At 47.5% G+C, this 12,586-nt stretch overlaps 1 pseudogene; it reads right to left on the reverse strand.

The window, feature by feature from the left end:
- Positions 1-433: 433 nt before the first annotated feature.
- On the reverse strand, positions 434-1,757 carry LOC109379386 (60S ribosomal protein L4 pseudogene; annotated as a pseudogene).
- Between the last annotated feature and the right edge of the window lie 10,829 nt (positions 1,758-12,586).

Here is a 12,586-nt window from a genome sequence, read left to right on the forward strand (position 1 = left end):
AGACTTGGTGGGTGGTGCTAATCTTCTCTTTTTCTTATGTGGGAGCTAGTTATACAAATGTGTTCACATTTGAAAATCAAGCAGCACTTTATAATCAGCACTCTCTATATAAATCATATATTTTCTCTCTCTCTCTCTCTCTCTCTCTCTCTCTCTCTCTCTCTCTCTCTCTCTATATATATATATATATATATATATATATATATATATTAGTTGAGTAAATGTTTTCAAAATTCCGTTATCTGATTTAAGAGATGATCTTTTCTTCCTCTTTGGAAGCATTTGCATTTTCTCCTTGCTTTTGATATTCTGAACTATTCCGTAAACTTTTTTTAATTAATTAATTTATTTATGTTTCTCACTGCCTCTTTGATTAGGATTTTATTCAGAATTAGCTGTGCAAAGTGATTTAACGGAATAAACAAATTTAAGTCTATGCCGCAGGCTTCTTTGCTTCTGTGGTGAGTTTCTTCTCTGTGGGCTTCTTCTCAGCTGCTGGTTTCTTGGTGGCTGCAGCCTTTCTTCCTGACAAAGGCTGCTTCTGCTTCATGGCACCACCAGCCTCCTTTCCTTTCTTCCCTACTACTGGCTTCTTGCCTGGAACCCCCTTCTCATGGGATTTGGCTTCTAGCGCTGCTGCTGCTGCTGCTGCTGCTGCTGCTTTATCCACTGGCACTGGTGGCTCTTGGCCGGGCGAAGAATGGTGTTCCGGTGCACGGTTGTTCCACATGGTTCTAGCTTCAACCCAAATGATTCTCAGGCTTCTCCGTGGATTCTTCTTCAGGACTCTGCGATGAATCTTCTCGCGGGGTGTCCAGAGGGCTCTTTGAATCTCTGGGCTTTTCAAGATTCTGCTCAGGTCTGTATTGGGCACCTTGTGTGTGGGAAGGTTGTAGTTAGTTACTCTGGAGGGAGGCAGCGTTACGCCAAGTGCCACACAGACCATCTAACTTGCGGAAAGCACTTTCAGTCCAAATGCAGAAACAGCCCACATGCCTGCCAGGAGCAAGTTTCAAAGTGTTCCCGCTTGCTTACGTTAAGCAGAGTAATTCCAGGGATGTTTCTGAAGGCTTTGCCGTTGTCCTCATTATAGATGATGTGAGGTCCCCTGTGCTGGATACGCCAGCGGTTCCCCATTTTGCCCTTGCCAGCAATCATTCGCTGAGAAGCACAGATCTGTTTTGATATCATTCCAGGCCTTAAGCTTCCTAAGGAGCAAAACAGCCTCCTTGATGTTCCTGTTCGCCTTCACCTTTATCTTCACCCACCAAAGAAAGTTCAGGACTCTCCTCAATACTTTGCCTTTTAGACACAACCAGTACTGGTAAAGCCACGGCAGCCAAGGTGGAGCAGATGGCATCTCACTTCTGTGTTGTGTTTACTCTGAGGTGCCAACGGCACCAGGTTTTGGTTGTGCAAACACTCAGCCCCCACCACACACATTGCCAAAGTGGCCCTGGCCGGAAGAGCGAGACCCTACCGCCTGAACTCTGGGAGTTGGCGCCACAGCTCTGCCAGGACCCAGGACTCAGCACTGGTGTGGTGACCTGCTGACCCACAGATGGCACAGGGCTGTCTGTTGTTTTTGCACAAGTTGGTGTGAACAACGTTCACAATATCTAGTCAAATAGGAGCCTGAGCACAGCAGGCAAAGTGGCATTTTTGCCAGATGGTCCCCCCTTTTCAGAGGACACCGATGCCGGTGGATGAGCACATGCCATGGGGGGCAGAGGAGACGCCGTGCTCCCCTCAACCCGGGAGCTCCCACAGTAAAAGGTCCATGAACTCTTAATCTAAAGTCTTTTCTTTCATCTTGGGAAAATTTTACTTAATGTTTCTTTAAATATTTTCTTACCAATGCTTTTTTTTTTTTCTCTTCTGGTATTTTTATTATCTAAATGCTGGCAATTCTACTTTTCCATATCTCTTTTCTTTTATATTGCATACTTCTTTAATCTCTTCCCAGTTTTTCTCTGGATAATTGTCTGTACTGGAATTCCCAGTCTCACAAATTCATTCATTCATTCATTCATTCTTCTTTCTTTTAAATCACCAGTTCCTTTTTTTTTTTAAACATTATATATTTTTTCAGAATCATTTTCTACCCAGTGTGGCTTATTATTTTTATCGTTTTCCAATATAAGTGTTTGTTCTTGTTCTGTAAATTCTGATTCTGTTCCATGTTTTTGAAGACGGTATTTTTGTGCTTATTTGGATTGGCTGTTCTGGCCCACCAGTGGTGCTTTATCTGATATCCATTGTCCACCCCTTTGACCTTCTTTCATGGCGTTGTCGCCCCAGTTATTTTACCTTGCGAGCTCATTTGTACACACTGACCTTCCCCTGGGGGGCTCGCCACCTTGGCTGAAAATGTGTGTCTCGGGGAAGAGCTGAAAAGCCTGTGTTCTGCCTAGTTTGAGATGTGAGTGTGCCTGGAGGTGCATACCTCAAGGTGTGGGCGCTGGCCTTACCACCTGCAACCAGGCACTGCTTAGCTCCCAGTCCTTGAAGAATCTGGCTCTCCCTAACCCTCGGTCTCTCTCCAAGAGCTGTGTTCTTTGGCTGACATCTCCTTATCCGCAGGCTATAGGGCAGGGAGAAATGTCCAGAGCTGTCTGTACCTGCTGTTCCCTGTGTTCCCATGCTGCTGCTCTGCCTCAAAGCACTGGCTGGCAGGCGGTTCCACCTCTGGCCCCATGAAGTGCGAGGAAGAGAAAAGAGCGGCTCTCAGATCCCTTCAGAATCTGTCACCTGGTGGACTCCTGGCCACCTCTTATTTCCTGGGCTACTGTTTCCCACCTACACTGGGACCAGCCATCTTCCGGCTTTCCAGGGGGATTCCTCACAGCTCGGGCATGATTTCCTCAGATTCCTCAACTTTGCTACGGCCCTCATGTTTCCTGCAGGGTCGGATTTGGGAGAGGGAGCCGGTCGCCCTTGTTAGTTTATTACCTGGCTGTGCACCAGAAGTGGTAATGAGCGTGGACTTTAAAAACAGCCTTTTCATACCCGTGTGACCTTGGGTTCGCACAGCTATGAAACACGGCCCATAATGGTACCAGCTTCAGATGACTTGTGGGTGGCCGCAGCACTGGCACGTAGTGTCTGCTAGTAAGTATTAATAGTTGTTGTTGTTATGACGTGGCTTGGGCAGTCATCAGTGGGGGCCGACATTGGTGGCTGGAATTGTTGATGTGAATGTCATGCCCCTGGGGGAATGAAGACAGCATGGCATGTAGGAGGCTTGGGAAGTGGCCCTGCCGTTTCAGGGTTAATGTAGGGAAAAAAAGAAAAGCAGATGGGGAAGGAGGACGCAGCTGAGCCAAAGGCAGGGACTCTGAGGCCCAGGGGAAGGACAGTCTCAAAAAAAGGACGGTAGGGGTCATCTTCATGGGGAACAATTTTTTTTTTTTAATCTCTTAGATATTGCAGTTAGATATTCCCTCGTGAACTGAGATCAGCTTTAGTGGAGACGAAGGGGCAGAAGCCAGATTGCAGCCAGTTGAGAAATAAATAGGAGGTGAAGAAGTGGAGACAAATATAGACGTTTCCCCCAACATGTCTGGCTGTGAGGAGCAGCAGCGAGAGTACAGCAGTAGCTGGCAGAAGTGTCGAGTAAGGAGAAACGCGAGCCGGCTTCTTGTGGGGAAAGAGCCAGTTTCATCTCTCCCTCCCCTTTCACCCCCTTTCTTCCTCCTTTCTCCTCCTTCATCCTTTGCCTCTTCCCTTCTTCTATTTTCCATCTATAAGTTTAACGTCGCATCATTCTAACAAGGAGCCTTAAGTGACTAGGGAGATCCTGGAGAAAGACAGAGAGAGTTGCAAGCTCCTAGATGAGAGAGGGGATGGATGGTAACCGGGCCTTCCCCTGACAGTGAGGAGCGGGGTGGGGCCCAGACCCCGGGAGGGGAGGACCAGCATCCATGGGCTTCAGTATAGGTACGTCTGCAGTGGGGGAACATGGGAACGGGGAGGAATGTAGTTAGGGTTGCATCCATTGTTTTCAGTGTGGTTCATTAAGAGCATGAGCAGGCTGGACATGAGCATTCCAGCTTTCTCAGAGGCTGATGATATTCTCTTGTCGCAGAGCTCTGCACAAGAGTGAGAGAAAGTGAGGCGTGTAGAAGGGTTTTGTGAACTGGGAGCCACGCACTGCGGACAGAGAGGCATCTCTTGTGAATACCCAATCTGGCTGGTTATTGGTTCAGATGATGCCAGGACTCAATGACACGGCTTAGACCCAGTGATGCCCCTTGGCAGGGGCGGGGGGGTTTGGGGGTGGTGGTGAGTACCCAGGCACAGGGGTCATGGCCCGACACTATTTTTTTGGGGAATAATTTTACTGGGGGAGGATAATGAGGTGCCCCTAGGAGGTTAGAAATGAAGGGATCAGGTTGCCTCCCACAGTGAAATGAACACATAGTAGTAGTATAGCTAGAGGGGAGCCGGATGGACCCCAGGCCTGCAAATCTTCACCCCGTGTGGGCCAAATGTCTAACAGGTTGACTGGTGGCAGGGTAGTTTGGGCCCAGATGATATTTGTGGAGATTAACGCCTCTGCTACCCAAGTCCCTTACACTGTTTTTTAACCGTTTTCAGCTACGTGTATGTGTGTGTATACATGTACATACATGTGTGTACACATGTGTGCAAATGGTGGAATTTATCCACTATATGTAGATTTGTGAAGGAAGGAAGGAAGGAAGGAAGGGAGGAGAGAGAGGAAGAGAGAAAGAAAGAGGGGAGGAAGGTGAGGGGTGTATAGCATTTCTGATTTTCTAGTATTCTGTTCATCTTGCTCTTATGGGCCTGCAGAGCTGAGACCAAACTGTTAAGAGCCCCCCGTTTCTAAAGGGAGGTGCTAGACCAGCTCTGCAGAACTTGCTAAATGGGGACCCAAAAACCTGTTCCCCTTGCAGTTTTGAGAGCGTAAACGAGGCAGGTAGATGAGGAAGAGGGCACAGCCTAGAGCAGGAATTTCATCGGCAGGTGCTGTGTATTTTCTTCCCCCGAGAGCCACTGAGAGAAAGTGACCGGGGTCTTTTGGAGGTCGGCGGCCAGTCTGGAACGGATGCCTTCTCCTTTCTGACACTGAAGACAAGAGGTGGGGTAGGGCCTCCTCGAGCAGACAAGGCTATTGAGGAGCAAGCTGGCTGCCATCCAGGCAGCTGGCGAGGGACCCAAAGGATTGGCCTCCCGGGGCACAGAACAGGCTGGTGGCAGAGGTGACTGGGTCGGCCGACGTGGGTGTGTGCACGCTTGTGTGTGAACTGGGAGTCTGCCCTCAGCAGGCTGCTGAGAGAGCCTCATGAATCTCAGCCGCTCCTTCAGGGAGCCCCAGCTTGGCATGGCCTCAGGGCTTCCCATTGGAGTCTGCTGCCGCCTCCAGAATTCTCTGGGGTGATTAGAAGGCAATGCGGTGGTCAGAGCCAAGGCATTGCAGCAGCTTTCCCTCATCCTGCAACGCTCGTGTAGAAATACAGGGTGGTTGTTGGGCCAGCCTGGGTCTGGTATCCAGGGACATGACCCTTCCCAGCTGCCACCATCCTTGAGACCCCGGACTCCCTGCTACCCACCACCAGTTTTCTGATCTGTTACCCCTGGCCAGAGAGATGTGGTAAAATGGAGCAACTGCCCAAGTTCCCCAGTGCTGGCTGCTGGAGCTACAGTCAGAACCCCTGGCTAAGTGAAACAAGGGTTAAAGATGTGAGCAAAAGTCAGGCGTTACCACACTTCCAAAACAGTGTGTGACATGGCAGCACCCCCAGAGAGCAGCTGCTGAGTTGAGGTTTCTCAGTTCTCTCTGGAAGATTTCACAGAGCCCATGGGCATTAACATGTGGCATGCATCAGGCCCGCCTTCGCTAGCTAGTGCCCCACATGAGGTGCAGTCACACGAGGAAGCCTTTTGTTTAGGAGGAGTTAGGACCTCCTGTCCGCAGACCCAGGTGGGAAGCCTGGCTTTATCACTTACCAGCTGCAGGACTTGGGTGCATGTGTCACTTCACTCTCCCAAGCCTCGCTTTCTTACCCTTGAAGGTAATTATAAATCTTCTCAAGGATTGTTGTAGGAATGGGATGAGATGACACGCACAGTGATTTGCACAGTGTCGGGAAGGACAAGAACAGGAACACGCAAATTGCTTTCTCTCCTTGTCAGCTTTTACCCAGACCCCCATCTCTGATCATGTTCATGGGGTGACCACTGCTTGTTGGGAAGAGAGAGGGAGGGAAGGTTTCTTTCTCACACCTGTGTAATGCTGCTTTGATGGTGGAAAGAGTGGGCTTGGTTCCTCTTAGCCATTCCCAAGGGAAGGTCCTGCACTGCAGAATGGGTGGGGTGGACTCCCTGTGGGGTGCCAGATGCCAGGGATGGTGCCAGGTGAGAGGTCAGTGCAGAGGCCTGAAGAGGCGGAAAGCCCCACAGCCTGAAAGAAAGATCTGGCCCAAGGCCCTCTCCTCTGGGGCCCATCCCCAAGCCTGGTGGCCTCCTCACCTGACCCGTCAGCCACAGGCTCACGCCCTGAGTCCTTCTTCCACGCTGCCCCAGGGGGAGCTTTCGGAAACACTACCTGTTCGATCACTCCTCTTTTGAAAACGCTCAGTGGCGCCCTGTTATTTAGATCTGTGTTTTTCAAATAACAGATTATGAGTACTTTGGAAAACTATTTGGCAATTTTAATAAAGTTATCATACATCTACCCTGTGATCCCAAAATTTCACTCCTGTTAGTACGGCCAAAAGAAATGTGTGGACATGTCCAGAGGAAAGCATGCACAAGAATATTCCCAGGACCTTTGTCCACAGTAGCCCCAAACTGGACACCAGCCACATGTCCACCCACAGGAGAACTGGATAATTAGATTGTGGGGTGTGCATGCAATGGACTGCAGCAAAGAAAATGGACGAACTGCAGCTCATGTGGTATCAGAAATGTTTCTCACAGACACGATGTTGAGTTAAAGAAGCCAAAACCCCAAACAGTGGACCTTCTTTGCATTTAGTTCAAGAACAGGCAAAACTAATCGATAATTCTAGCAGTCAGAATAGTGATTATCTCTGGGGCTTGGGGGGTGGGAAGGTTTGACTGGGAAGCAGCAGGAGAGAGTCTCTGGGGTGTCAGATATGTTTTATGTCTTGATCTAGATGGCAGTTACATGAGAGTGTGGGTATATAAGAATTTGTCAAGCTGCACACTTAAGACTGTGCACTTTACTGAATATATGTCATATCTCAATACAACGTTGTTACAAATTATAAATGTCATAATTATCCTAAATAGCATGTCAGATGTGGGAGGCTCAAATTCCCACTTAGAAACATGGTTACATTTAAAACAACTAAAATACAAATGTCTCGCAAAACAATACTGTATGTGACTGAGGCTGACATTTAGTCTATTCCATCTTTTTTTCTTTTTCCTTTTTTTTATTAGTTTCAGGCATACAGAACAACATAGGGATCAGATATCAATTGTTTTTAAATACTGGTTACAACTCACTGAATTGATTTCATGACCCACTAAAGGTCATACAAGTTCTGACAATTAAGTTCACGAACTTTGTTGCAATGATGTTGCTAACTTTTTTTGATATTAGAGGGATTATTCATTATGAATTTGTACCAACTGGACAAGCAGTTAACCAAGTTTATTATTTGGAACTGCTGAAAAGGCTGCATGAAAAAAATAGATGAAAATGACCTGAACTTTTTGCCAACAATTCATGGCTCTTGCATCGCAACAATGCACCAGCTCACACACCACTGTCTGTGAGGGAGTTTTTAGTCAGTAAACAAATAACTGTATTGGAACACCCTCCCTACTCACCTGATCTGGACCCCAGTGACTTCTTTCTTTACCTGAAGATAAAGGGAATATTGAAAGGAAGACATTTTCATGACATTCAGGACATCAAGGGTAATATGACGACAGCTCTGATGGCCATTCCAGAAAAAGAGTTCCAGAATTGCTTTGAAGGGTGGACTAGGCGCTGGCATTGGTGCATAGCTTCCCAAGGGGAGTACTTCGAAGGTGACTGTAGTGATATTCAGCAATGAGGCACATAGCACTTTTTCTAGGATGAGTTCGTGAACTTAATTGTCTGACCTCGTATACCAGGCACGGTGTTCTGCGCCTTACATTTCCAATCTCATGTCAGTTTCACGGCAGCCCTATGAGGTGAAGGTGCCCTCATGCACCTCGTAATGGCGTTTTGGTTTTAGGTTTCAATCTCACTCCTGCCCCTTATCAGCTGTATGAGCTTATACAAGATGCTCAGCTGATTAGGACCCTGTATTCTTATTTGCAAAATGGGACTGATTATACCATTTTCATAGGTTTTTTTTTTTTTGGGAGGCGGGGTGGGGTAGGGTGGGGTGGGGGGTGGATTAAGGACTAATGAACAGCTTAGCACTGAAACCGGAGGCCGAATGAGTCCGGGCTCGTGCTGCCTGCTTTGCTCAGCCAATACACTGACACAGGAGTTGGGTCATAGCATAAGCGTTTCTTATCAGAGCACCGGTGGTCTGAGAAGGCAGCAGCTTAATACCTTCAAAAACTGCCTTAATATTCTCAGACCAGCCTGGGGATATTTAAGGGGAAACCTGGGCATTCCTCCAGAGGCCACGTGATGGTTCTGGGGGTCTGCATGGAGCCACCCCTCCAGGGATGTGGCTCTCTAAGGTCATCAACCCGGGGGCAGTGATGACAGGAACCTGGAAAGAATGCTAGGCCATAAAGATTGTAATCGCAAGTACAGGGGGCATTGTGACTAGTAAGCAAGCCTGTTTCAGGGTAATTATCTAAAGCGGGGAACTGGGGCAGGGGACATCCTAAGCTCAGGAACTGGGACAGGGGACATTCCCTGCTCAAACCACAGGGAGGGGGTTGATCAATTGTTAAGCTCTAGGGCAGAGAGTGGCAAGGCCTCTTTTGTGGGGGTCCCAACTGGGCCCTGTTTCAGCTCCATATCTGATGACGCATAATAAGGTTTTAACTACAGGTAATCACTGTGGTTATTAGAGAGTCATGTGCTCTTTCCCAGTGGGCTGAAAGGAGCAGGGACACTGCTACAAGAATCTCTTTTCCAGACAGCAGGCATGTGCCCTCTGTTGGGACAATGGGGGCTATAGACGTATGTCTGTGTCTCCCACTGTAGACATTCGCAGTTGTTTGGAAATAAGCAAAGTTCCAACCTCAGAATTTCCTTATGTTCCAGGTAAGGCTTATCATGGGCTAGAGGGTCTGAGTCAGACCCATCAAGAATTTTAAAGCAAAGGGACAAAGATGATGGAGGTAAAAAGACGCTGTCTGGAAGTGTGTATCAAGGGCAACGTCTAGGAGATGGCGCCTTTCCCCAGACCCTGCTCCAATTGTGCCCCTTCCCTGAGCTCTCCAACCAGATACAGACTGGTCTTAACCACCAAACCCACGCATGTCTGGGATTTTTTTTTTTTTAATTGAGGTAAATTCATGTAATGGAACTTTCCCATTTAAGCCATTTTAAAGTGGATAATTCAGTGACTTGCAGTAAATTCATGGTGGTGTACAACCATTATCATTACCATCTAATTCCTGAACATTTTCATTGCTCCCTCAAAAAACTCCACACCCGTTAAATAGTCCCGCCCCATTCCCCCTCCTCCCAGTCCCTGCTCTGTCTCTGTGCATTTGCCTATTCTGGGCATTTCATGTAAATGGTGTGGACAGAAAAGGGGCCACAGGTGAAACCTGACAAGCTCAGGAGACTGAAAATAACCACAGAGGATGATCTGAACATAAAAATTCCTAACTAAAAGCAAGTCATGGCCAGTCACATCCTTGGCCTGTAGTTACCTTGACAAAGGTCAGTCTTTACCTTAAATGGGCCTAGGTGTTGTCTTTTTGCATGGAAGATAACATACCCTTGGAATGTCAGAGCAATCCTTTTATCCAGACCCCACCCCCACCCCCAGGGGCACAGCCCCCCACACCAGAGCAGGAGACTACAGACAGAACCCCCTCATTGTTATCTTGTTCCCCAAATACCATCTCTATGTGCTGTAAAATGCTACTAACTATGCTGTACCCATCAATGTAAAAGAAGTGTGTGTCTCTCCATTTTACTTCTTATCCAATGCCAGAGATTTCCCCCCTTTGCCTTCTCCCACCCCCTTAATCTACAACCAGTGGATTTCATGTAACCTTCCTCCTTTGATTTCTAATGTATAAAATAAGTAGTAAACCGGCCATTTTCCAGAGCATTTTCTCAATCCGTTGAGACTTTGCTTCTCAGCCATTGTCGTCAGTTTGGTCAAATAATCTCTTATAAAATTTCTCTTAGGCTGGATATTTTCCATCGACAAGCCAAACTGACGACAGTGGCCGGGAAGCAAAGTCTCAGTGGGCTGAGAAAATGCTCCAGGAAATGGCCGTTTTTCAATGTATTTTATACTTTAGAATCAAAGGAGGAAGGCTACATGAAATCCCCTGGTTGTAGATTAAGGGGGTGGAGAAGGCAAAGGGGGGAAATCTCTGGGATTGGATAAGAAGTAAAACAGAGAGACACACACTTCTTTTACATTGGTGGGTACAGCACAGTTAATAGCCTTTTACAGCACATAGAGATGGTATTTGGGGAACAAGATAACAATGAGAGATTCTGTAGATTCCTGCTCTGGTGTGGTGGGTTGTGCCCCCTGGGGAGTCTGGAAAAAAGAGATTACTCTCATATTGCAATGGTATGTTATCTTAGAATCAAAAAAGACTACAGGCAGACTTAAGGTCAAGATTGACCTTTGTCAAGGAAGCTACAGGCCAAGGATGTGACTTCCCCGCCATGGCCCACCTTAGTTAGGAATTTTTATGTTCACACGTCCTCTGGTTATTTTCAGTCTCCTGAGCTTGTCAGGTTTAACATGTGGCCCCTTTTTCGTCCACAGCCTCAAACTCTTAAAAGGGTTTTCTTAGGCTGGATGTTTTTTCGTCAACAATGGAATCCTTGACTATGTGGATTTTTTTTGTTTTTTGTTTTTTAGCTGAGCCACCCTGCCACCTCAGCTCGGGCCTGGAATTGAACTGGCGACCCTGTTGCTCAGAGCTCTCACTCTTGAGCGAGCTCTTAACCAACTGAGCTACTTGGCCAGCAAATATGTGGCTTTTAATGTTTGGCTTCTTTCACTGAGCATGTTTTCAAGGTTTGTCCATTGCCTAGAATGTTTTAGATACTCATTTTTGTATAAACTCCTGTGTCTTTTTGACTTTTGCCAGTTGACTCTGTTGTGGGGGTTTCCTGTAGGGAACATGGAGCCTTGAAGAAGTGAGGATGGGGGATGGTGGGTGCAGAGCAGGCCCACTTCCATTTGGCAGGTTTCTGTTTCTGCACCCCATTGACAATACTCTCTTCTGCGAGGGGGGCCGGAGGAATGAGTGGCGGGAGAGCAAAATTGGTCTGTTAGAATTTATTCGGTGTGTTTGAGCTGCAGGGGGTCAGGCTAGAAAAGACCAGAACCTCCCCCAGTAAGAGGGGTGTGGGGTTTTGTAGGGGGAGGTAAACCGGCTGATCCCCTTCAGTGCATCACACGCAAGCAGACAGCGGACAAGATGGCTTCTAAGACAAGATGGTTTCTAGTCTGCACAGGGCGGTTTCTCCAGGCCTAACAGTATATTTTCTAACCAGGATATACATCTCTTCAGCCTATGGTGGAATTTTCTATTGAGTTCGGCTTTGTCTTTGTCTGTTGGGATGGGGGAAGGTGCAGTTCAGCAGCCACCTTTGCATATGTTATGTAGATTTAAGTTGGAGCCAGTACAGATGCAAAACCTCTCTTAAGTCACAGGGCCAGCACTGGGCCAAAGCAAATAGAAACATTGAAACTGATATGCACAGTAAATGTACAGGAAGCAGAATCAGTAAGAGGCAAAGAAAGAAAAAGAAAGCTTTCAAAAAGTCCCAAGCTAAATTACACTTGTTAAATCAAATTATACCAGAGATCCAAATCTAAGAAGATTTAGTGCCGCCATGACAATCCCCCGTCTTAACCCATTGTGGACCGGCGTCTATACATTTAAATGCCCCGTCCTCAATGTATTTTAACATCTTCTGTAGGAGAGAAGCCAGAAGCCAACCGATTCTGGGGCTCGTGCTGCCTGCTTTGCTCAGCCAATACACCGACACAGGAGTTGGGTCATAGCATAAGCGTTTCTTATCAGAGCACCGGTGGTCTGAGAAGGCAGCGGGTTAACACCTTCAAAAACTGCCTTAATATTCTCAGACCAGCCTGGGGATATTTAAGGGGAAACCTGGGCATTCCTCCAGAGGCCACGTGACGGTTCTGGGGGTCTGCATGGAGCCACCCCTCCAGGGATGTGGCTCTCTAAGGTCATCAACCCGGGGGCAGTGATGACAGGAACCTGGAAAGAATGCTAGGCCATAAAGATTGTAATCGCAAGTACAGGGGGCATTGTGACTAGTAAGCAAGCCTGTTTCAGGGTAATTATCTAAAGCGGGGAACTGGGGCAGGGGACATCCTAAGCTCAGGAACTGGGACAGGGGACATTCCCTGCTCAAACCACAGGGAGGGGGTTGATCAATTGTTAAGCTCTAGGG

The sequence above is a fragment of the Hipposideros armiger genome, unplaced genomic scaffold (genome assembly GCF_001890085.2).
Source record: "Hipposideros armiger isolate ML-2016 unplaced genomic scaffold, ASM189008v1 scaffold_25, whole genome shotgun sequence".
In the NCBI taxonomy this organism is placed as follows: Eukaryota; Metazoa; Chordata; class Mammalia; order Chiroptera; family Hipposideridae; genus Hipposideros; species Hipposideros armiger.